The sequence below is a fragment of the Theropithecus gelada genome, chromosome 4, assembly GCF_003255815.1.
Source record: "Theropithecus gelada isolate Dixy chromosome 4, Tgel_1.0, whole genome shotgun sequence".
Taxonomy (NCBI): Eukaryota; Metazoa; Chordata; class Mammalia; order Primates; family Cercopithecidae; genus Theropithecus; species Theropithecus gelada.
The window spans coordinates 114,489,207-114,515,255 of record NC_037671.1 but is presented as its reverse complement, the minus strand read 5'-3'; the positions used below and the strand labels follow the sequence as shown (position 1 = coordinate 114,515,255).

Here is a 26,049-nt window from a genome sequence, read left to right as displayed (position 1 = left end):
CTATTCCAGGTGCTCAGGTTGGCCTTCCCATTTTGGTTTCCTTCTGTAGGAAGATTTATTATTGGTATAAAGGGAAGGACAGAATTGGATCTCCCTGGAGGGAGGTTCATGTGTTTCTTATTCTGAGCTGCCGGGAGCTGGTTCACAGCACAACTTGATAATTGCTGAGTAGACCTAAAGTTTTGAAAATCAAGATCTCTTTGGAGTTTTACAACTAAAATTTCAAAAATGAGAAATGACTGTCCCAATTTATTTTAGAAGAAAGGTGCAGCTTGTAAACTTTCATGAATTTGGTAAAAGGGGGCTAATTTGAAAAGGAAAACTAATAGGCAATATTTACAAATTGTGAAAAATACCAGAATAGTATACATGGAAGAGTATTAGACATTCCATTTGCAGTGGTAAACCCATTCGTTTGGTTCTGAATCTTGTTTAGACTTCCTTAAGAATCTGATGACGTTTCCAGAACCTTCCTTCAGAAAAATGCACATGTGTTTATGTACCTAAATGTTTGGATATGATCTCAGGGGATTCCAAATCCCCTGGGCACCCCCCATGTGGATGTTTGTGATGCAGAATGGGGTAAGAAAAACAGGAAAGGCTACAAAAATTTTATGAAATAGAAACATGAACATATGGTACCCAGCCAAAGTTTAGTTGTGAGAAAAATGACGTTAAATGCATTTATTTTCTAAATGACGACACAAAATTGGACTCATATTACTATCCGGTTGAAGCATGTTTTATGCTTATGGTGACCTAGCGATCCAAATGCCTGCTCTTTGTTCTTATCCTCTTATCTTCCTTATGCTAACACTGTGCAGCTTAAATAAGTCCTGTCTCCAATGTTATTATCTAGTTTTGTTCTTTGTTTTCTATGTTTTGTTTTTTACTTCTTGTTCCTATTTCAAAGACTTTGAAGGTATTGGGACTTGGGGACATGTCCTTTCCAGTAAAGATTTTGGTATTGTAGAGAGAGCTTTACACACCCAGGTAGGTGTACTTGGGGACTGAGGCTACTCAGTAGCCCTGTAAATGGTCAGAGCCTGCTGTTTCTATTACTTGGAGAGCAAGGTGAATGCAGGTCTCCTTGGATATTGGGGATGATAGAGGGATGTGGATTGTAGAGGAACAGGACTTCTTGCCCCTTCAATTTAAATGGAGATTCATTTGATCGACAAAACAAAACAAAACATGTATATTCACCAGGCCCTGTGTGAATTACCACCTTGGATGTAGGTGGAGTAAGCCGTATTCCCAGGTAGCCTGCAATCAACTGCAATCCATTGGTGGTAGGAGGCATGGGAGATCCAGAAATAACTCAGGACTAGATTGAACTGGCCACTTATCTAAGAGTGTTATCAAGTGTTCTGTAAATGTGTAAATTCTGATCAGTTATCAGGTTGTCATACTTTTTTTTCTTTTTTTTTTTTTTGAGTCTCGCTCTATCGTCCAGGCTGGAGTACAGAGGCATGATCTCAGTTCACTGCAACCTCCACCTCCCAGGTTCAAGCAATTCTCTCACCTCAGCCTCCTAAGTAGCTGGGGTTACAAGCATGCACCACCACGTCCGTCTATTTATTTATTTATTTTTTTGTAATTTTAGTAGAGATGGGGTTTCACCATGTGGCCAGGCTGGTCTTGAACTCCTGACATCAAGTGATCAGCGCACCTCTGCCTCCCAAAGTTCTGGGATTATAGGTGTGAGCCACTACAACCGACTGGGTGTAATACAATTCTTCTGTCTCCCTTCCTAGGCACAAGCTCCTCAGGGTCACGTCTGTTCTTCTTTGCTGGCACAGAGGAGATGCTTCAGCAGTGCTTATTGCTAGAGGAGAAAGGTACAAGTGGCATGTGGTAGAGATTCAGAGGAGGGTGAGAATAGGATGATGTTGGGCCATCAGGAAGGTCTCCATGGAGAAGGTGTTCTTTGAGATGAACACTGAGGAAGTGGTGGGATCACAGCTGACCTAGATAGAGAAGGGGCTGAAACCCAAGCATAGGATGCTGGGAGCAGGGAAAGAGACGCTGACTGAAGTCGAAGGCTGGAGAGGTTGGCTGGGGCCTGGTGATCAGGGACATGGTGAGTGGTTTGTGCTTAATTTAATCTTATAGTGACACAATGAGGATGATTAATCAGGAACATAATCTGGTGAAGGTGTGTTGGATGGATTAGAAATGGTAGAGGCTGTAGGCAATCAGACCAATTAGGACACCATTGCAAAAGTCCAGCTGAGAGCTGAAGAGGATCTGACTTGTGATAGGGAGTAGGAAAAAGAAGGGATGGAGGCTGGAGGAATTTTGGAGATACAGCCTGAAGTTCTTGTAATCCAAACTTCCCCAGAGTGTCTCAGCCCAGGAATAAAAATAGGATGAAAACAACAAGAACACAATAATATTTTATCTCTGCTTTCTATCAACTGTTTGCCACCTGCAATCCTTTCCGGTTCTTCCTTCCTGTGGGGCCAGGTGAATAGGCAGATGCTGAGTATCACTGCTGGGCTCACAGAAGCCTCCAGCGTTGGGGGGTCAAGGCTGCGGCTGCTGGTGCCAATCAAAGGCACCCATAGGCAGGACCCACTTCCACTAAGCTTCATTGCAAATGGGAAGCCTCAAGGCGGGTGCTTTCCTCTGCTAATCGGTACCTGGTACAGGAATCAAGGCTTCCCTTTGTTTGTTCTCAGTGGTTTACAGAGATTTTTCTTCTGTAAAGCAACCGCTCCTTTCACTAAAATTCCGGTGTTTGTGCAAGTTGGGAAGTTAAACTTAGCAACGGAGTCTCTGCTGTATTTAAATATCATTTTTGTCTGACACTGGCCTCTTGTCCTTAGAGGAAATATGTGAATTTCTCCTTTCTGCTCAGAAGTACAACTTAATAGTTGACAAACGTAAACTACCTGAAGGGCCAGACTTCTCTGGATCCTACTTGAGACCTTGCTTTCCACTGAGAAGTGTGTGCATTTGTGTATCTGGGGACCGAGATGGCTGGGAGAGTGGGGAGAAGAAAGACTGAGGGCCAGGTGGGGAGCAACAAGGGTCAGAAAGCTATTTTGGTTCAGCAGTATCAATAATGTTTTTGTTTTAAATCATTGTCTTCTTCAATGTTGCTTCCTTTGTCACTCCTGTACATATGAAAGCCCCATTTATTCTTCTAATAGAAAATTTTTCGTAATTATTTCCTCACATGAGATGTTTATGGCTTTATATATGTGTGTGTATATAAAGAGGAGGCATGTAATTTATGAAAGCAGATTTTAAAAGCCTTTCTACAGATGAAATGTAAGGTTCAATTGCATTTTTTCTTTTGGAGATGGGTCTTACTCTGTCACCCAGGCTAAAGTGCAGTGGCACGAACATGGCTCACTGCAGCCCCAAACAATTCTCCCACCACAGCCTCCAGAGTAGCTGGGACCACAGACAGACATGTGCCATCACATCCAGCTAATTAAAAATGATTTTTTTGTAGAGATGGGGTCTTTCTATGTTGCTCAGGCTAGTCTTGAATTCTAGGCTCAAATTTCTTGATTTCTTCCAAAAGCATTTTCTGCTTGACATTGTTATTTGAAGAAAGACAGCTTAAAAAAAATTTAAATAAGGAGACTATTTTTTATCCCTATAAGTTTGGACTAGGGCTTTCATATTGAGTAAAAGACAGTATACAGTGTCATCGAGGATGGGTCATATTATGGCTCTGTTGTCAAATACTCTATATCTGGACACTGAAAACTGGACTACTGATGGATTTTGTGCCTCTGCTGTAAAAACCAGCACCTGGGGCTGGACGCAGTGGCTCACACCTGTAATCCCAGCACTTTGGGAGGCCGAGGTGGGAGGATCGTGAGGTCAGGAGATAGAGACCATCCTGGCTAACATGGTGAAATCCCGTCTCTACTAAAAATACAAAAAAAATTAGCCGGACCTAGTGGCGGACACCTGTAGAATGGTTTGAACCGGGGAGGCGGAGCTTGCAGTGAGCCGAGATTGAGCCACTGCACTCCAGCCTGGGCGACAGAGTGAGACTCCGTCTCAAAACAAACAAATAAACCAGCACCTAGGCCCCGGATGAGTGTTTAGGTAGCTAAACACTCTTGGGTTACGCTGTTCTGATGGGAAAGACCACCAGGGGTGCCCTTGGATACCTGGTAATAAGGGCTATAGAAGAAATTATGGAAATTCTGCGACCCTGTCAGTGACCCATGCAGCTCTAGCCAGAGCCCCATGTGTGTTCATCTCAGCTCATTGGCTTTCTCTGTTCCTGCATAACTTCACTTGCTAGGAGCCTTGCCTTACTTTGGCCTCCATGCCACCCTGAGACACACCCTTTTCTTTTGCACTTATGACCTCAGTGCAGGTTTCCAAATTCATACCCTCAGAGCAGTGCAGGTTTCTGAATGCATACCCTCAGAGCTTGAATGATTGGTCCAGTTGATCTTTTTCACATTTGGTCGTGTTCTAGGTCACTGGCCAGTCTGTAGTTTGGCTGTTGTTTGGTTGGGTGTCTCACCATGGTCCAGTTAGCTGTGATCTGAAGTGGGCGTAGGGTGGGGAGGTTGTGTGAACTTGAGTTGGTTGTTCCAGTAACAAGAGCTGAGAGCATGGCAATTTTCCTTAGAACACTAGCGAGTGAGTAGTCAGGTACTGATTGATATCTCCAGATAAGCGGAGTTTCAATTTTGGTTGTTCTTCATGAGCGAAGTCCGAAGCCCAGAGCTGTTTTGCTAGAGCGATAGAGCTGAGACAGTGTTTTCAGCAGTGCTCAATGGGAACATCTTTGCTGAGAAGAACGAATGAAGAATTTTGGCAACTAACTGTGTAACTGAGTCCCAGACTCTGCTATCATCTGGGGTGGCAGATAAAAACACATAGTCCAAATCAAAAACCTGATTTTTAATTTTAGCCTGAATCACCCAGATCACAGCAGGACGCTGCTTGAACAACCCAGACAGATTGCATCCATTTTCTGCTTTACTTTGCTTGTGGAAACCAGGCTGTTAGTGGTTTCTTCTGGAATGGGAGAATGAATCAAAAACAGGTTGGAACCTGAAAAATTTCTAGAATTTCATTGTTCTGTGCTTCTTAATAAACAATGTGACACTATCAAGGAATGTGTGTTGACCCTCTTTTTTTAAAAAATAAAGATGTAGTGGATAGCATGATTTTGATGAAATGTCAGGCTTTATTTTTCATTTGAAAAATGTGTGTGAGGGAATCAGGTGTCAGGTGTAATGGCATGATACTGCTCTTTGAATTATACTTATGAGATTAAATTTGTCCTGTGTTTCAATTACACTATTATACTGCTTCATTTAAATTGTTGTTTTCTTATTTTTTTTATTGTTCAACCTGTCTAGTAGTGATTAATGCAATTTAATTAGACCCTTTTCCTCAAAGGATATATATATATTTTCCCTATAAGAAAGCATAGAATAGCTAAAAAAAATCAGTCCAAGCACACATTTTTATTTTTAGTGATTTCATTAGAACGATAAACTTAAAAATGATTCATAACAACCTTTCTGAATCGATTTGATGGAACTGTTTTTACTCATTCACTGATAAACCTGTCAACAGTTTCCTCTCATGACACATACAAAGCACGTGTGTTCCCATAGTGTGTTCTTGTGTGTAATCCCTTGTGTTGGTTCAGATTCTGAAATGGAGCGTTAAAAGCATGGGGGCTTGAGTTGGTCCATGTGAGTTTGAACCCTGGCCCCAGCTGGTATAGGTACTTAATCTCAGTATCCTGCGGTTTCCTCAACTGTAAAATGGGTTTTTAGTAGTACCTACCTCACTGGGTTGCTGCAAACGTGCTTAAAATAGTACCTGACATCTAGTACAGCCGGCCCTCCATATCTATGGGTTCCACATCTGAGGATTCAGTCAACCTCTGGTTGGATAAAAAAAATATCCAGGAGAATAGCTGCATACCAGGAAAAAAAAAAAAAAAGAAAAAATATCCAGGAAAAAAAAGTTGTGCCTGTACTGAACATGTACAGACTTTGCTCTTTACATTCTCTAAACAATATAGTGTAACATGTATTTACCTCACATTTACATTGTTTTAGGTATTATAAATAATCTATGGGTTATTTAAAGTATACAGGAGGATGTGCATAGGATATATGTAAATACTACGTGATTTTATATCAGGTACTTGTCCTGGAACCAATACCCCAACTCTAATACCAAGGGATGACTATATATGCTCAGAAGACATTTGCTGTTATTTTTATTCTCTTGCACTCAAGAAAGCACATATTGGAATGCAAGTGAATATCAATAATAGTTTTTTAAAGGATAATTAATCTAATTTATAATTTACATACAATTTACATTGTACATTTATATTTTCTAATGGAAAGGAAATAATCTATAACCTTCATTTCAGAATTCATTAGCTGTCCTATTTTGAGAACTGTTGCTCTATGTAATTTTCATCTCTGTATTGATGTGTAAAACTGGTTTTAACAGGTAGCTAAATGCTGTTTGAAAAGCACACTTCACCCATTCTAGCAAATAAAATAATTGAAGGATTTAATTAATTTTGAAAAAAATATTTCACTTTCAAAACACTTAAACTGTTCAGAGCATGTTATTCAATAATGTACCTTTCACCAGAAATCATAATAAAAACAATAAAAATGCTTACAGAACCCCCACAATGCGTTAGTATACGTGATTATTCCTTGGGTAAGAGAATCTTGTTGAGATTTTATGTTCAGTCACTTGAAATTAAATACTTTACATATTAACTAAAATGTGTCCTGCTCTATGTATTCTGGAGAAGTTACTCTCAGACAAATGTACATATTCAAATTATTTTATGGGCTTAACTGACAAGTATAGAGAAGATTGAAGACAGTTAAGATCATTTATTTCAAAACGTTTGAAAGCATTTATTATTTATTCTGGTTTTCTTTCTTTCCCATGCTGGTTTTGAGATGCGCCTCTTACTTGGCCGGTGTCCCTCTGTACTGGGTGCTGGGACAGAGAGAAATACAGTAGCAAGAGAGAGATCCCTCCTCCGCCCCGTTCTACCATTCTCACTGCCAGAAAACCAGCCTTTTTCAAGGCTTGTAGAGAAGAAAAAGCGAAAATATTTTTAAAAAGTCATTTAAAGTACCTACTGCATAAACCACAGCAGACATAATGAGATATTAAACTGTCAATATTATTAAAAATTTTTAATATGATTTTACAGCCCCTTTTCTACTTGAAAATGTTTGTCTTAGTGTTAGACAAACAATCAATAACCTCATAAACTTAAAAATTGCTGCAGGAAATACCGGACAGTTTATGGAAGGATCATATGACAGAAGGAAGGGCTGAAGAGTGTGAGAAGCTAGACCTCTGCAGGTTACCAAAGTCAAGAACCTCATTAATCAGTAACAAGAAGTGCAGAGCGGGCTTTTGAGTCCATGCCTGAGTAAGAAAGTCCCAAAAAACACTCGCAGAAGGACATTTCCTTGCCCCTGCTTTTAGTTTAGCTGTAGCTAACTTTGGATTAACAAAATTTATGTGCTGAATGAATGTTTTATTTTTTTTTCCAACTCCACATGCCTGTCTAGACTTCAAGCTTTATTATGAATAAAGAGAAAATCGGCTGGATGGCATAAAAAAATTTTCAGGCAGATTAACACACGATTTACCTCTTCTTGAACATCCATCTTAATGGAAGTGCTAAGAAAGTTAGATTCAGGCCTGGCTTGGCAAAAGCAAGGCCACCCCCTCCTCTATTTTTTCAATGAGATTTTCCAATCCTAGTCAAATGGTGGTGCTAGTTCTTTATTTTTGAGTTACTGCATTTCCTAATTTCATGGTCATAACAGCCTCCTGTCTACCGACTCAGAACGGATTTTACCAAAACTGAAAATGCAGGCTCCATGCTCAGAAGCTCTTTAACAGGCTCGAAAGGTCCATGCTCCTTTCTCCTGCCCATTCTATAGCATAAGAAGACAGTCTCTGAGTGATAATCTTCTCTTCAAGTAGGTACTCCTATTTCTTCTCAATTTATTTTTTCCTTTTTGATATAATGTGCTACTGTTTACAAGCATATTGTAACTTCAGAGCTTACCTCTCATCTTTAAAAAATGTTCATTTTTTTGTCTTTCTGCTCCAAGGATATTTTGCAAAGTTACTGGCAAGTATTCCTGGGATGATATAACGTGAAATCTAAACTTGGTACCGTGGAAATTCACTTCTAGAATAATATTTGGCTGAGGCAGAGGGCAATCCGACTACCCTTTTCTTAGTACAGCACACACAGGCTGCCTGTCTGTTCCAGATAACATATATTTATTGAATCTAGCACTAGCTAGGAGACACTGTATTGTTGAACTGTGTTAGAATTTTAAAAGTTCTTAATTGGACAAATCTCAGACTAGCATGAACACACTACCTGTTTTCTTAATCTTTGGAGCCATAACTTATGTGAGTTTGAACTAAGTGATGTGAATAAGCCATTATTTGTTTCCTAAAGGCAGTCAAGTTTTCTGAAAAGCTACACATTTAGCAGCACCAGAACGAGCCCCTCTGTCTTGAAATTGGCCTCTGATTTTCAGCAAGGTCTTTTGAGTCCTGGTGTCCCATTTTCTCAGTTCCTTTTTGCCTCACGATGGCACATACATAACGATTCCACCACATATAGCAGTGGGCTACTCGGGTAATGATGTGGCAGTCACAAGGCAGGGCAGAATACTTTCATTTTGGTTAGAGGAATGCCACATGTCTTAGGAAATGCTCGTTGAACTGTAAGTTTCATGCTTTGTCAAGAAGATAGGCAGTATTCTCTCAAACAAGTCCGTAGGAGCCAACATGATTAAAAGATTTTAAAGCAGTTTACTCGATAGAAGGGTTGGACTTTATGAGGACTTGTGATCATGACAACGATTCCTGCTTAAAGATGCCAGATTTTTAATGCCTTTATGTGCCAGATCTAATAGGCTTACAGAGCAACTCCATGTATATGAGGTTGCTGGGAAACTCATGTGGTTTTGAATGTGGTATATACATATTTTAATGTTGAGAGTAAACTTAGGAAGACCACGTAGAAGTATTTGAATTGAATTCTGAAATGTACAGAGAACTTAAATTGGATGAGAATGTTGGAGAACCATGGATGGTTCAGGGTCCATTTGTATACCATAAAATCCCTTCCTATTTCTCAAAAGCAAATGTTTTCTTTGATTTTGTTAATATCCTGTGATGACTGCCCCCTAGGCCTTGGAATGCATGCAGATAATGCTGTAGCAGTTGGATAAAATACTCTAGAATGTCAGATTTTCAAGGAAATTAGAAATAAAAACAATGTGGGTAAAAGATATGACATGTAGGAAAAAAGCAAAATTTTCCTTAAGAATACGAGGGTCGTATTTACGAGTAGAAGATTTTTCTTGGAGATACTTGTTTTGTTCTATTGCTTGTGACAATCAAGGAAAGGAATAAAGCTCTTGTGTCTTAAACTCGCAGGAAGAACAAAGTCCAACTATCTTTCGTTTCTGAGAACTCTGTCTTTTGGTTCAATATTGGGTTTAGAGCTAGCTACCATCTACCTTCCCTTCAAACACGCACTCTACACCTCCACACAGTATAAGTGTTTACATCAGGCGTCTGCTAAATATTTTCACATGGTTATCTGCAGTCTTCTCTGCGTCTATCTGCGTTCATTTATCCTAGCTGGTCAGAACAATCACTTGGGCTGAGGGCCTGGTGGTTGAGTTTACTTTGCTTTGAATAGGGAACAGCTGTGCTCTGTGACGGCAGATTGGCTATTTGGAAAAAAGAGCAAGGAAGAGAGTGACTCTGGGTAGACCATCCACACTGTTTGTAAAAAAAACTCATAGCATAGTCTTCACCTATGGCAGTGGAGATATTGATGGTCCTGTCCACCCGCCTCTATCAGGAGAGGGTTTCCATTGTTAATCTCTGAGAAAGAGGCGCCATCTGTGAAACCTACTGCATATTGTCTAATGAAGTGCTATTTTCAAAGGCATACACTGTACAGGTAAGAGTGCTGTGCCTGCCTTCTGGGCAACATCTCGTTAGACTTCCTCTGAATCATTCCCACTGGACACAACAGCAAAAACGTACACATCATTGAGTTTTATGGTTCTATCTAAAGTGGATAACATTTTTCTCTCTGAGAGTCTGTGATTCCTTCAGAGAATAAAGGAGCTTACCCTATCCATCTGCCCCTAAAAATATTCTGCTAGAAAGCTGATACGTCTGCTCAGGTTTTCCACAGCACATCACTCTTCAGTAAGAATTCTGATATTAAGTAGTGTAATTCAAATCCATGGAAAATGACTGAGTATCAGCCATAGCTCCCACCACTCTCTAGCTGTGCAATTAGAGGCAGATTATTTCACCTCCTGCCTTGAATTTCTCATCTGCGAAGTGGGAGTACTAAAAGTAGCTACCAGCTATGATTATGTGGAATAAATGAGATTAAGCCACTCATTAAACTCCTTGCAGTTTCCAAGCATTAGAAACTCAGTATGAGGAAGTTATTTCTATTCTAAGCCTAGCACAGTGCCTGGTACTCAACAGATGTTGGTTGAATCAATGAAATAATTCAAGGTCAGCACCAAAGCTGCTAGGAGTTTATGAACATCTGATCATAACTGGAAACTTGATCTAAAAAACAAAGGGCAGTCAATCCAATCAACTGAGCATGCCATCTGTTGAAATGCTGCTGCTTCTGTAATGAAAATAAAATGTTGGAAGAGAAAGTCCAGAAACCTCCATCATCCTTTCTTCCATCATTCCTCTCCTTTGTGACTATCTTTGTGATGAGAAGGATAGCAAAAAAATGTTGCTGAGATGAGCATGTCAAAAATGTGTTACAAATGCTTCACATTCCCTTTCACATCAACAGAAGCGTGTTGCTTCATTGTTGGGCAATGTCTTAGTCCATGCACACATAGAGCTGTATGCTGATTTTTTTTTTTTGAGGTGGAGTCTCGCTCTTTTTGCCCAGGCTGGAGTGCAGTGGCGTGATCTCAGCTCACTGCAACCTCTACCTCCCAGGTTCAAGCAATTCTCCTGCCTCAGCCTCCAGAGTAGCTGGGATTACAGGCATGTGCCACCATGCCCGGCTCATTTTCATATTTTTAGTAGAGACAGGGTTTTACCATGTTGGCCCGGCTGGTCTCAAACTCCTGACCTCAAGTGATCCACTTGCCTTGGCCTCCCAAAATGCTGGGATTACAGATGTGAGCCACCACACCCGGCTGCATGCTGATGTTCTAATTCAGTGTGATACCAAAGACCTGAGATAGTCTCTCCCTCACTGGCCCCATAATATATGCCCATGAGGTGGTAATAATAACAACTATAGTAGCACCTAAGGTTGGAGGGGACTCTTTGTGCAATGCTTTTTATAGTATTATCACGTGTGATTCTCACAGCAACCCCAGGTAGTGAACAATGTTATGATTCCTGTTGTACAAATGAGGAAACCAAGGCTTTGCAAAGCTAGGTAACATGCCCAATATTACACAGCTTCAAAGGCGACAGCCCTAGGACTTGAAGATAAACTCATCGAATTCCAAAGCTCATGCTTTTAGCCATTACTTGAGACAGTATTAACTTTTAAAGTTTGTAATCAATAAGAATTTGGCCTTGGGAAAGCAAGTTGAGCATCTGGGGCTGATGGGAGATAATATTACACCCTCTCTTAGCCTCAGTATCTTCATCTGTAAAATGGGAATAATTACATCTGAGTCACAGAAGTTTTGTGGCTCTTCATGAGGATTACATAAAGTAATGCGTGTAAGAGAGTTTTGTACAAAGCTCACTTTTATAAAATGCAAGTTGTGGCCAGGCTCCGTGGCTCAGGCCTGAAATCCCAGCACTTTGGGGGGCTAAGGTGGGTGGATAACCTGAGGTCAGGAGTTCGTGACCAACCTGGCCAATATGGTGAAACCTGTCTCTACTAAAAATACAAAAAGTAGCTGGGTATGTTGGCATGGGCCTGTAATCTCAGCTACTTGGGAGACTGAGGCAGGAGAATCACTTGAACCTGGGAAGTGGAGGTTGCAGTGAGCCAAGATTGCGCCATTGCACTCCCACCTGGGCAACAAGATGAAACTGTATCTAAAAAAAAAAAAAAAGAAAAGAAAGCAAGTTGTTATATGCAATGCATAAATTATTACTTAGTTACATGTAAAATCTTCCCACCAAGTGAATGAGGGTTCACCTGGCTGTAGTACTATGAGATAGATATGAGGGGCAGATTGGTTTATGCTTCTCAAAAACAGAAAATGTGCAGGGGTGGAAGTGTGGGTGGGGAGTCTGGGCCTTCCTGGCATGTGGCAAAGCTGGAATGTAAGAGAGTACGGCAGCAGGATGGATGGGGTTTTGGGGGTATAGTGGTAATCCTTTTTTGGGGTCACCCCTCCAGTATTCAGGGATGTTCTCTGATTTCTTTTGAGAAGACAAGTGGTTAGGAGCTTCCCTAGCTCTGGTTTTTATCTATTGTAAAAACCATCAAGATCCTTGTTGAATGCATACCTGGAGCTTGGTTTCCCTAAGCACAGCCTTTAAGAACTTCATCTGGCTTTAGTCTCCTATTTAAAGCTGCCACCCACTCTCAATTTTTTGGGTTTTCCTGCTAAGAATGAGTATAACATGGGCAGTCTTTCAGTTCTCCTTTCTTGCTGCCTGGAAGACAACACACAGGCCAATCACAAGGAGGAAGAGACAGGCCCCAACAAGTTGACAGTCCTAGAGAGCTTAGTGTGAGTAGACTTGCTGAGGTTCCTGACTTTTGCCGGAATAGAAGAGTACCACTGGCTTCTAGACATTTCTTTTCTCAACTGTTTCCTTGTCAAAATGACCAGCAACTCAGCTCCCTAAACATACGTCCTTCCTAGATTGGTTCAGAGGAAGCCATCAAGGTCCTTTTGCAAATGGATGATCTGCAGTTTTGAGATCCTTCTTTCCTCTGCTGTTCATAGAAATGGTCTCATTGGAATAGTCCCTTTCGGAATATTACTAAGGACACCAAAAAATCCACAAGAAAATTTGAGTGTATCTGACAGAAGAAATTTGGCTTTTGTACTCTAATAATTATTTATTAGATGCAATAACTGGTCAGAATTTATTTGCTTAAAACCATGTAAAGAAAGGTGCTTAATAAAGATAATGGCATCACATATAGTACCTGTTTTAGTATCTTTCACCTTAAAACTATGTGACAAATAAAGACATAAATTGCTCTTCCTTTCCAATAAGCAATTTTGGAAATTCCTTGTTGTGAAATTCCAAATTTTAGAAAATTTACAAAATTTAAGATTTTGTACCTACCTGCGTCAAGTTTTCCGAAAGAACGTTTAAAGATTAATGTTACTTAGAATCCAATATATGAATAGTTTAATTTAACTCATGTTGTTAAATTCTTTTTCTAATTTTATTTAAGAAATGAGTAATATTGACAAGGGCCTTGCTGTGGTTTATTATGGCCTGTCCTAGAGTCTCTATTCCCAGCTAGATTAAAAGTGCCTCAGGGCTGGGCGTGGTGGCTCATGCCTGTAATCCCAGCATTTTGGGAGGCTGAGGCCAGTGAATCACTTGAGGCCAGGTGATTGAGACCAGCCTGGCCATCATGGTGAAACCCTGTCTCTACTAAAAATACAAAAAATTAGCCGGACATGGTGGTGCATGCCTGTAATCCCAGCTACTTGGGAGGCTGAGGCGGGAGATTCACTTGAACCTGGGAGGTGGAGGTTGCAGTGAGCTGAGATAACACCACTGCACTGCAGCCTGGGTGACACAGAGAGACTCCATCTCAAATAAATAAATAAATAATAAATAAATAAAAATTAAAAGTGCCTCAGGTGCATAGATGGGGTTATTTAGGATTGCACCCTGTGCCTTGAGAAGTGCCTGGTACACACTGGTGTTTGGCACATAATTGTAGTGTGAGATTGAGCCTGACATGTTCCTTGATCCCTAGACAATCTCTATCAGGTATGATCAGTAAGGTGCAAAATATGATATAGGACTATTACATAGTAGTGCACTATAATATGTGCCTAAAGCCATAACGTCAACTAATACAATTCAGCAGAGCAGAATGTGAAGAGTGCTTGCAGAGTGATGAGCACCGTGGTGAGAAAGCATAAAGAGAAGAAGGTATTTCTGGGTCGGTGCAGGATGGTTAGGGATAGCTTTGGGTAGGAAATGACTCTTGATCATGACCTTAAAGGATAGGTAATGTTTACACGGGAAGATACAAGGAAAAGGAGGCGCATAATGAAAGGCATAGGGGAGAAGGTTTTGGGAAACCATCAGTCTGACAGAAACATAGTTAAGAAAAGTGCAGGGTGGTGGTAGGAGGTAATTTGGAAGTGGAGAGTCAGATGTCCTATTAAGGAGCTTGGACTTTGTCTTTAGGCATTAAAGATGTTGGTGTAGGATTGGAATGAAATAATGACTTAATCTTAGACAAATACTGTGTGGATTGAAGTTTTCAGATGAAGAGTGGGTACATCAATTTTAGGTGATAGAAATAGTTCAAGAGAGGTGTCACACCATTTAAAACATCTTTTAGGACTTGCTTTTTGAAATCATGATTGTTTATGGTTGTAAAGATTTTGTTTCAGAAATGACTGGTGGAGAAAGAAGTGTATTGAGAGTCAAAAGATGGGACTATGCCACTGATGGGCACAGCGAAAAGCTGCAAGCTTGGTGCCCCGTCTTCCCAACTGTAAAATGGGCATAACAACTACCAGACTTCCATCAAAACATTACGCTAGCGATACGATGAAGACTAAGTGATAGAACTTTAAAAGGCAGCATGCCTCATATGTGTAAAATGCTATTTACTTGGAATATTTTTGTAGTAAAATTATTTTCTTTGGACAAGATATAGATTCAGAAGAAAATGATCATATTTCTATGAGATTAGGATTCAGACCATTAGAACTTCTTTTTTTTTTTGAGACGGAGTCTTGCTGTGTCGCCCAGGTTGGAGTGCAGTGGCTGGATCTCAGCTCACTGCAAGCTCCGCCTCCCGGGTTCACGCCATTCTCCTGCCTCAGCCTCCCGAGTAGCTGGGACTACAGGCGCCCGCCACCTCGCCCGGCTAGTTTTTTGTATTTTTTTAGTAGAGACGCGGTTTCACTGTGTTAGCCAGGATGGTCTTGATCTCCTGACCTCGTGATCCGCCCGTCTCAGCCTCCCAAAGTGATGGGATTACAGGCTTTTGCCACCGTGTCCAGCAGAACTTTTTATATTTATTAAATAGCTACTTTATGTTGGGTACTGAATAAGTCTTATTTTTAACACCTCATTTCCCTCACAAAATGGATGGAATCTTTGGACTAGGGGAAATGTATGGTCTCTGCAGCTGTAGTATTTTATGATTCTATAGCTTTTGCCTTCAGCAACCTTCTCTTAGAATAGTGATTTAAGGGCTGGGCGTGGTGGCTCACACCTGTAATCCCAGCACTTTGGGAGGCCGAGGAGGGCAGATCACCTGAGATCAGGCATTTGAGACCAGCCTGGCCAACATGGTGAAACCCCGTCTCTACTAAAAATAAAAAATTAGCCCAGTGTGGTGGCATGCACCTGTAGTCCCAGCTACTAGGGAGGCTGAGGCAAGAGAATCACTTGAACCTGGGAGGTGGAGGTTGCAGTGAGCTGAGATCGTGCCACCACACTCCAGTCTGGGCGACAGAGCATTTAAGCCCGGTGGCTCACACCTGTAATGCTAGCACTTTGAGAGGCTGAGGTGGGTGAATTGCTTTTGCTCAGGATTTTGAGACCAGTCTGGGCAACCTGGTGAAACCCCATCTCTATAAAAAATACAAAAATTAGCTGGTTGTGGTGGTGCACGTCTGTAGTCCCAGCTACTTGAAAGGCTGAGGTGAGAGGATGACTTGAGCCCAGGAGATCCAGGCTGCAGTGAGCTAACATAGTGCCACTGCACACTGCTTTCCAGACTGGGCAACACAGCAAGACTTTGTCTAAAAAAAAAAAAAATAGTGACTTAAGATACTGACAGTATAAGCACAACCAAACCCATGGGCATCTGTGCTGGGAATAAAAGGCAGACGTGTTTTCATTGCACTGATTTAGAACTCTGTTTGGAAAGGAAAACTGAGATCTCTCCCGCAGTTGCCTAAAATGCTTTATAGTTATGGGAATGGAAAAGCTGAACTCTGTGATTTGTAGGTAGAGGGAAGGAGGACGAGTGTCCTTTCTGATTTCCTCTTTTTCCTTCTCTTCCAAGGGGAACTAAAAGGCTAGGGCAACAATTTATTTATTTATTTATTTATTTATTTATTTATTTATATTTTTTTTGAGACGGAGTCTCGCTCTGTCGCCCAGGCTGGAGTGCAGTGGCCGGATCTCAGCTCACTGCAAGCTCCGCCTCCCGGGTTCACGCCATTCTCTGGCCTCAGCCTCCCGAGTAGCTGGGACTACAGGCGCCCGCCACCTCGCCCGGCTAGTTTTTTGTATTTCTTAATAGAGAGGGGGTTTCACCCTGTTAGCCAGGATGGTCTCGATCTCCTGACCTCGTGATCCGCCCGTCTCGGCCTCCCAAAGTGCTGGGATTACAGGCTTGAGCCACCGCACCCGGCCTAAGGGCAACAATTTAAAAAGAAAAGGCAAGGAGCTACTAGGGGCAGAGTTGGGAGGGAAAAAGGCCAAACCCACTAAACAATTTCACTTCAGTTACAGTAAATCTCAAATGATGATGCTACACTCCTGAGAATGTTCCATGGTGGAAATGCCTGGGCTTTGAAGTTTGAGCAGGGAAGTACCAGGAGAGGGTGACATGATAACATTCAGCAGGAAGAACACTGCTCTTGTCTCTTTGACGGTCCTATTCCTCCAGATCACTCAGTCTTCACCAATCAAGCACATAGCTCCTTCACATGTCATTTGTGGAGGGAAAGACTCCTAGGAAAATGTTTTCTAGGAAAGGGAAAAAAGCAGAAAGGAAAGGTCTCCTGCTTGCTACAGCATTCGTGTTGCACAAGCAGTATTAATGTAGTGGAGGTATTAATCACTTAGAAGAGTTCACGTATTATTCCTATCTGGGCTCTGCAGGGTCCTTTCTTCACTTCTTTCTCGCCATTTGGATTCTGTCCATTTTACTCCTCCCTCTGCACTTGGAATGGAAGCGAAATTTGTTGTGCCAATTCTCTACTTGTTAGAAGCCATGGTAATGTTTAGTAGGAGAAAAGATTTGTACTGCTACATAGAAGGAGGTTTTGGCATTATTTAAGGCTTTACTTTGTTGATGGGATTCCTAGAATCTACTACCACTGGGTACACTAGACAAGTTTGTAGATTTACAAAAGTGTGGAAAGCATGGGTTGCACTTGACTTCTTTATCCAGCTCTTTGGTTCTAAATTTATTGCCAATTTTATTTATCAAACCTATTCTCAGTGGAGTAGTATTTTCTGTGGTCACAAGGAAACATCTGTGAGCTTAAACCTTAGAGGCAGATAGCCAGTTAGAACATTTGGCATATGAAGCTTAGATAGCAGAAGAGAAAAATTAATCAAGGCAACCCTCAAAAATACTGAGAAGGCAACTAAGAAAAATTTCTTATCACTGACAGACTGCAGTATTGAGTTCGTGTTAATTAGGAAATGTCAGAATACATAATGAATCAATGAGGAGTGTCATATTATGGCAAGTTTCAATGTTGGTGTCAATCTTGACTACCAAGATTTATGGTAGATTATATAATGGAATCCTGAGTTCTGAGAGATCAAAGGAAAATGCTGGCTCTTTCTTCATCCATTCTCTTAGGTCAGGCCTACCCAGCAAGAAGCCAAGTTGAGAATTGAGCAATTATCTGAAGTGGGCAGTGGAGACGGCCAAACCAGATAATATATAACCAGAAAGTCACCATGGAGGGAAAATGTGGACTGAAAATAGGATAAGGGGTGGAGGTAGAATGTCAAGCCATTTGGTCAGTGTCCACAGTCCAGATTTACTGAATAACAGCCAATTCCTTACTTCATGTGGTTATTTAGAGCAAGACTAAAAGACTAGAGTGAAAAAAAAAAAAAAAAAAAGAGTTCATTACTAAGGTTGTTGCATGTTTGTGCAAAATTTCTTCAAATCTCTATTATTATCTGTTACATGTCTAATTCTGAGTACTTCCAGGGATTGCATTTCATTACTTTAGATTAGTGGGTTGAAGTGGTGGAGGAAGCCCATATAATCTGACTTACATGGAGAAAACAGGTCTTTTTTATAGTTTAGTTCAGTGTTATATTTAATTAGCCTTCTTTTCCCTCCATAACACATGCTTATGAATTTTCCCCTTAAAATTCTGAACCTCTGACCTTTATCATTTCCTCATGGAGCAATTTCTGTATCTCCTTAACTTTAGTAGAACGTAGCAATGAAATATACAAGTCCCGTAGAATAGAATTTGGGTGAATTTTGATTTTCTAAAAACACAACTACCAAAGTCTCAGGACCAGTGTGGTACTTTTTTCTTCTATTTGATATGGAAACCATAAACTACCTACTTTGAGCAGACGTTTCCCACTCCTAAAACATAGCTATCTGTCCACTGTCCCCTGTAAATCTGTCGGAGTGCACCTGCTAATTCTGAAGCCTCCCTAATACAATGTTAAACTTTCCTTTTCTTTTTTTTTTTGAGGAAAAAAATTGTAAATTAGGTTCACTGTTGCTTGGAATTAGGAAAAAAACAAAAACAAAAACCCAGGCATACTAATATTTCAGATGGAAAAACAAAGCTAAAAATTTAACAAGTTTTTCCCCCTCACTCTATCATGTCTTGTACATTTAAAGCTGTTATACAACATTTTAAAAACAAACCAAAAAAACCCAGGGCCTTTTTCCAATAGCTTAGCTGATGACCCACAGTAAAAACATGCCCCATGGAATATTCTTAAAGCACCCCAAGGGAGTCTACTGAAATAATTTACAATAAAGGAAAAATTCAGAAGAATTTTACATACAAGTAAAAATTAAGAATGTTGTTTTATAAGCAATAGGGAGAAGCTGTATTAAGTTGCATTGCTCAATTTCTCACTTGCTCTGTGCGGTGACTACTTTTTTGACCATGTAACAACGTCTGAATCTTCGTGGTGAAATCATACCTACCACAGCCACAGCAGGTTTTGTTCTGCTGCTGCACATGTGATTTGAGATACTGTGGGTTGGGAGATTTTTTTTTTTTTTTTTAATTTCTAATGGTAAAATGGATCTATAGAAATGGAAGTCATCTGTAATCCCAGCACTTTGAGAGGCTGAGGCGGGTGGATCACCTGAAGTCAGGAGTTCGAGACCAACCCTGCCAACATGGTGAAACTCCGTCTCTACTAAAAAGATAAAAAATTAGCTGGCAGGCGTGGTGGTGTGTGCCTGTAGTCCCAGGTACTTGGGAGGCTGAGGCAGAAGAATTGCTTGAACCCAGGAGGCGGAGGTTGCAGTGAGCTGAGACTGCACCATTGCCTTGCACTCCAGTCTGGGTAGCAAGAGCGAAACTACGTCTCAAAAAAAATAGAAGAAATGGAAGTCATCCCATGGGCCTGAGTTGGTGTAGTGGATTATGGCCTGTACATAAATGAAGAAATGCTTGCCAGTGGCGTCAACAGTAACTAGCTTAAGCCCTACTCAGCTTTGTGAAATAATGTAATCAAGGAATTTGATCTGAACAGGTAAGCCAAACATTGATTCTTCAGTGCCTATTGATAAGTGAGACTACTTTTCTTTTTACAGCCTCATTTCACTTAAGTGGGGAATCAAACTAGCTTTAATTAAGGAAATCTGTAGAAGTCATTCACCTCTCCCTTTCCTTCTCTGTTAAAAAAAACAAAAGGGAGAAGAAAACTAGGAAGGAGTAAGCGCAAAGATCTCTTCACGTTCTCCGGAACTGCAGTAGCAAATAGCAGCACGGCGCTTCTTGAAAAAGGATGTAGATTTTAATCTGAACTTTGAACCGTCATTGAGGTATGTGTGAACATACTAGTTTCCTCTTTCTCTCTCCCGACTTTGTCCATGAATTCATAGGATCTAATTTGGTCATCAGTTTGGAGAACGATTTTTCATTTAATTTCTTTCATGATCAAGTATGTATTGTCAGGCGCTTAGCAGTGCACCTACTATCTGATGTGCACTCTACGTGTGTTGCTTAGGTTGAAATTAAGGATACAATCTATGCACTACCACCGTTTAAAAAAATCCCCGACGCCTACTGTGTGGGTGAGGTTTCTTTGCATATTATCAGAGAGGTTAACCAATTTATTCACATACTCTGTAGTCCACTCTAAGTACGGAAAACCCAAGTTTTTTTTTTTTTTTTTTTTTCTTAAGAAGGAGTTTTTATTTCATTCTTTTTCCCTCAGAGCTTTACCATAGTTTCCAGCAAGTGAAAACATTTCTTGATTTGAATTTCACAACCTCCTTCTCCTCTTGCCAGTTGTGTGGTGCTAATAGGAAGCATAATGTGAGTGTGCATTTAATTTAACCCTAAAATAGGAGAACATCTTCAGAATATAGACTTTATATATTCAGTGACCTACCTGAAAATAGACATAATTCTAACCTTCTCAATCATTAAGAAACATTTCTATTGAATTTAATTATTCAAAGCAACAGGTAGCAGTTTCACAAGGGAAAAGAAAAGCCTTACCACTTGTATTTGTGGTCACCAAGTAATGACATTATTTTTTATTTAAAATTAAGACAAAATAACTTACTGTCAAGTCCATTTCTCATTTCCTCCATAGAACATTTTAAAACTAGTTCACAAACCTCTTGAAAAGTCATGCCTCTATTACAATGAAAGTGCAAATTGTCACCATTGCCTAGAAGTCAACTTGAGGGACTGTGTATCTATGTAGCATTTTGCAAATCCAGTAGCAGCCACGTGATAGGAAAGATTAAATGCACCCCTGATTTGTGAATACTACCCTAGCCTTCAAAATGTTCAAAAGCACAGGAAGTCTGGACTTTTAAAAATATAACCTGCCCAAATTGCAAGGGAGGGGTTGGGTGTAGGACCTAGGTCTGTCTGCCAATCAGCTTGAGATGCCAGTGGACTAAACCTGACTTCACTAAAAACCAGACTGGCAACTATTACTCAGCGTGGTAATTTCCTAATTGTAGAACTGGCCTGTTTGGTGAAGTATTTCAGGAAAATTTTTAACTGGACCTTTTCTACCCTACTGCATAGGAAATGAAGGTTTCTAGGCAAAGACTTTACTTAGTGACTAACCAAAAATGGTAAATAAAGTCACCAGTTCCAGGCTTAGCTACTGTCCTCAAAAGTGCTGCAAGACTGGTCAGGCCAGTCTTCTGAGGCTGGAGGTGCATGTGGAACCCCCAGAGCCTTGTCTGCAAGGGCATGGCTGACTGCAGGCTGTTTGGAAGCACCCTGCCCCGCAAAACTCCTCTGGCTTAGGAATTTTAAACAGTTCTAGTTCTAATCTCTCTGCTCAGAGTCTGAGCAGCTGTCAATGGGCTCTCCTGGGAATCACGGAAATGTTCGTGGGTGAGCTGCTCTAGCTTCTTACTTCCAAGTAGAAGGTGCCTTGTAACTCTTTGCCAGCTTGATGCAGTGAGTTCGATTCATCTTTTGGGCAGCAGGGAGAGATAGTGAAGAAGGAGGGGAAAAAAAGATTTTAATATATAAATGAGTCTTGCATCTAGCTGAGGTTGAACAAAGTAGGAGAACCAGTGCAAGTCACTGGGGGTATGGATCTCATACCATTTTCAGCATGCACCTCCCTTTCTCTCTTTTTGTTTCTACACATGTCAGTCCCTGAGTAGTCTTGCATTGCTTTTCCCACTTTGAAGTCTTAGATTCAAAACCGATGATTCCAGAAGGGTCTAAGGTGCCGTTGCTGAGACTTTGAAAGAGACCTGAAGCAAACTGTTTGGATTCTAGATGTCATTGTGCATCTGTCTGAGTAACTGTGTCACTTAGGTTGGTCACCAGAATAATTCTCCTTCATTTTTGCTGCCCTTCCAATTCATAAACAACACTGAACATCAGTGGTTCTCCCATAATCAAATATATTTGGCTCTATTAATATTAAAATTTGGTCTTGAGTAGAAAGATTCTAAGGGCTAAAAAGTAAAAGATGTAAAATGTATGTTGATAGGTTAGTGTAGAAGCCACACATGGGGTTTTCTCCACTCCCACTGTTTCATTTTTTTTAAGATCCAACACTCAAATTACAAAAGTCTGTTTTTTTTTTTTTTTTTGGAGACTGAGTCTCACTGTGTCACCCAGGGTGAAGTGCAGTGGTGCAATCTCAGCTCACTGCAACCTCCGCCTCCCGGGTTCAAGCGATTCTCCTGCCTCAGCCTCCTGAGTAGCTGGGATTACAGGCGCCCGCCACCATGTCCGGCTAATTTTTGTATTTTCAGTAGAGATGGGATTTCACCACGTTGACCAGGCTGCTCTTGAACTCCTGACCTCAGGTGATCCACCTGCCTCGGCCTCCCAAACTGCTGGGATTACAGGCATGAGCCAACGCCCCGGCCACAAAAGTCAATTCTTAACTTAAAACATAAAAGTTCCATTTCTTTTATGGTCTACTTAGTCATGTCTGGAGTCAGTGAGCTCAGTCAAGTGGTTTGTAGAACGACAGTTGTGATACCTATTCGTTTATCCACCAGATTATTTTCTGCTCTCCATGGTGCTTTATAGAAAACAGTTTATTCAGTCATTACAACAGCTCTAGGAGCGGGTTTCATTAAACCCACTTTCTAGAAAAGCGAACTAAGGCTTAGAAAAATCAAGTAATTTGCTAAAGACTACCCAGCTGGTAATGATATGACAGGAGTTGAACTTAGGACAATAACTCAAGATCTTGGTCCCTGTAAATATGGGTTTCCAGGTTATGTATGCAGGCAGAGGGCTTAGATCCTGAAGGAAATACAGAAGCAGTATAAAAAGGAAGGATCTCTTCCCATAGGAAGCTTGTCATCCATTGAATGAGGAACTCAGATTTCCACTGTGAAATGATATTTGTATCCCCATTGTGTGAGAGATATGGGGACTCTGATCATCATAAAAGCACATTTTTCCTGCCTATAAATGATGCTTAATAGAGCTGACAGATTATACGTATCTGGAACACTTTTACTTAGCAGAAAGACAACAGGCTAGGATTAGCTGACTAGTAATTTTATTTATCAAGCTCAGTTCCCATGCTGACTTCTCTTCCACTAGTGAAAATGTGTCATCAGATTTGGTACCAAACTGGAGAGGTGAAAGGATCCTTTGACCAGTATAATAGCCATGCCATCAGTTTTGCTTTCCTAGTTAAGTTTGATATGGATTAATGATCTACATCATTATTTTGGGGGTTTCTAAACACATATGAACTAAAGACGGAAAAGATGATGGAAACGATGGAAAGAGATGACTCAGATGTACAAAGGCTTGCAGAGAGAAGGATAAGCCAAAAAATTGGTAAATCACACATGAATAATCAAGAACTGACTACAATATAATAATATGTGTTCATTTCCACTAATGAATAAGCTGCCATTATGTCTCCTCATTCTCTATTTGGGACAAATTACTTCTCTGCTGTATTTCCATTCTTACAGGTACCTATCTGCTGTGATTTTTCTCAGTTTTGACTTTATCTTGTTGCTTTAATCTTGTCTCTAAGTAAATTGCAACCCAGTAAATATATTCCAGTATTGCTTATTGTAATTCCTGCCTTTATGTCAGGTGGCAAAAGGAGGGGACTTGTTTTATTAATTTATCAGTCTGGGTGTGTGCTAAGAGGAGCCTTAGTACACGCTTTGATTATGGTAGATTGGGTCTAAAAGATTCAGCTGGTTTCTTCCATTTATTTTGGTCTGTCTGCATAACAAGGTCACATAGTTGATTATAGCAGTTTTCTGTGTGTCATATTGTTGGCCTGACACATAATATCAAATAAGAGGTACCAGAATTTTCTGTGCAGTCTGAAGCTGTGTGTGTACAATGACAAGTGAAAAATCTTAATCATTTGGACTTTTGGGTTCCATGATGCCAGAGAAAGCCAGACACCAGGAGCTGGAATCAGCTAAGACCTAAGACCCTGCATGCACATACAGATGTTTGCATTTTCTTCCTATTGCAACATTCAGTCATTGCTTTGGCAACTATTTCAATAATATATTACTGCTCATCAAAGTGGAAATAATGTTCTGTTACTAGTTGAGTATTGAAAAGCTCTTCATAGTTTTGTGAGTTTGACTCAGCTCCAACATGAAAGACCCATTTCTTCAACTTACTTTGGCAACAGGAGAGATTGACTAATGTGCTTCAAAGTGATCCACTGCTGTTTCTGTTTATCTTTCTTCAATCCTACTGGGCCATGGGAAGAAGAGGTAGCAGGCATTCTTATTTGCCTCAACCAGGAAGCACAAGGCCATCCCAGGGCAGGGCAGGAGGGAGGTGGGAGGGAAGAAGCATGCTCCACAGGGCCGTTGTTTACCTTGTTGGCCAGTCAGGTCCTCTCAGGGTGGGTTTTCTGGGATAAGAGCAAAGCTTATTGGTTTTCCTTGCTGTGCCATGAGAGCACACCAGGTCACCCCAGCAGCCTCGCTTGCCTTCCCACAGCCTGCCCTTGCCTAGGGTTTCAGCTGATATCCTTTCCACTCAGGAGGAGAAACCAGAGAAAACATGGAGGAAGTGTTTCCAGTGTTAAGACTTTAGACCAAACTATAGAAATCTGTTCTACCTGGAAACCTGAAGAAATCAATCATGACTGCTATTCAGTAGAGGTAAAATAAAAAAACCAGCTTTACTGGTTAGGAGTCATAGGAAGGCTTTCTGTGTAGCCTCTCTGAGAGCTGCCTACTGGAAGGATTTGTTCTCAAAACGTGAGGATTTGTAGTGTTCCAGGGTTTATATGATACTGGCAGGATAGTTTGCTAATCTAGAGGGCTGTGCTTCGAACTTTATCCAAGGGATGTAAGCTGTGTGTTGAGGTTACTGAGCGTCTAGCACAAAGCTCTAATGTTGAAGGAGCACTGGAGGCAGGCTATGCCTCTGAACATGTAGAATTGACTAGAAATGCCAATGTTCATTTCAAAATGAAATCACTAGCTTTCTTATGCTTCCATTTAAAATGATTATTGCATTTTGCATATTGTTGAATGCATATTAATTTCAGCAAGTTTAGAAAAGAGATAAGCATTAAGACATATGTAAATCACTTATTCTCATCAGCTATAATCACTAACAATATTTTAGTACATTTTCTTTTCATCTTTTTGTTAGCAATATGTATGTGTATAGGTATACATATTTGAGTATATATGAAAATTAAAAAACAGAAAATATTCCCACAATATAATTAATAAAAATCCAAGATACCACACAATTTCCATTTGTAATATCTATTGTATATATGTATATATACACATTATATTTATACATAAAATATATGCATAAAATAGATACACACACAGGTATATATTTTGCAAATTGAAATGTTGTTGTATGTTGTAGATTTTATTTAACATTAGAATTTATTTACACTACTTAGGTGTTTTAACAAGGATTGTGGTCCACATCTGTTTATTTCCTTAAGAGTAATTCCAAAAAGTGGAAATAGAATGTCAAGGGGCAAAGTTCTTGATAAAGTCCTTAAGAAGTATTGACAGTTTTTTTTTTTTACTTCCTTTTAAAACATGATTATATTGTAGAAGTTCTATTTAAAAATTCCAAGCAAAAATTTTCAAAATCACATCTAGAAATCAAATCATGATTTTATTTGGCTATGCCCCTTGTAGTCCTTGTCTATGAACTTATTCTATTATTAAATATAATAGGTAATTTCCATTAATTTAACAGATAGAATTTTATTTTTTACATTTTCTCTTGTTATTGTGCAATGCATATTTTCTATTATGTTACAGAGATTTTGGGGTTTTTTTTTCCTCCCTTTTTCCTTTCTCTTTTCTTGTTCTGTACCCCTTCAGAGAAACCAATAAATACAGGTTGATGTGTATCCTCTATTCTTTGCTCCATGCTCACTCAACCCAATATTTACACATGCACTGATTTTCAGGGCAATGGTCCCTCTTTA

At 40.2% G+C, this 26,049-nt stretch overlaps 1 protein-coding gene across 1 annotated transcript in view; it reads left to right on the top strand.

Annotated features, from left to right (window-relative positions):
* The first annotated feature begins 7,816 nt into the window (after positions 1-7,816).
* ESR1 (estrogen receptor 1) overlaps positions 7,817-26,049 on the top strand; it is a 412,991-nt gene continuing 394,758 nt past the window's right edge. The window contains exons 1-2 of the mRNA XM_025384525.1: positions 7,817-7,985; positions 19,824-19,954. The gene's annotated coding sequence lies outside the window, so the exon portion shown is untranslated. The remainder of the gene's footprint in view (positions 7,986-19,823; positions 19,955-26,049) is intronic.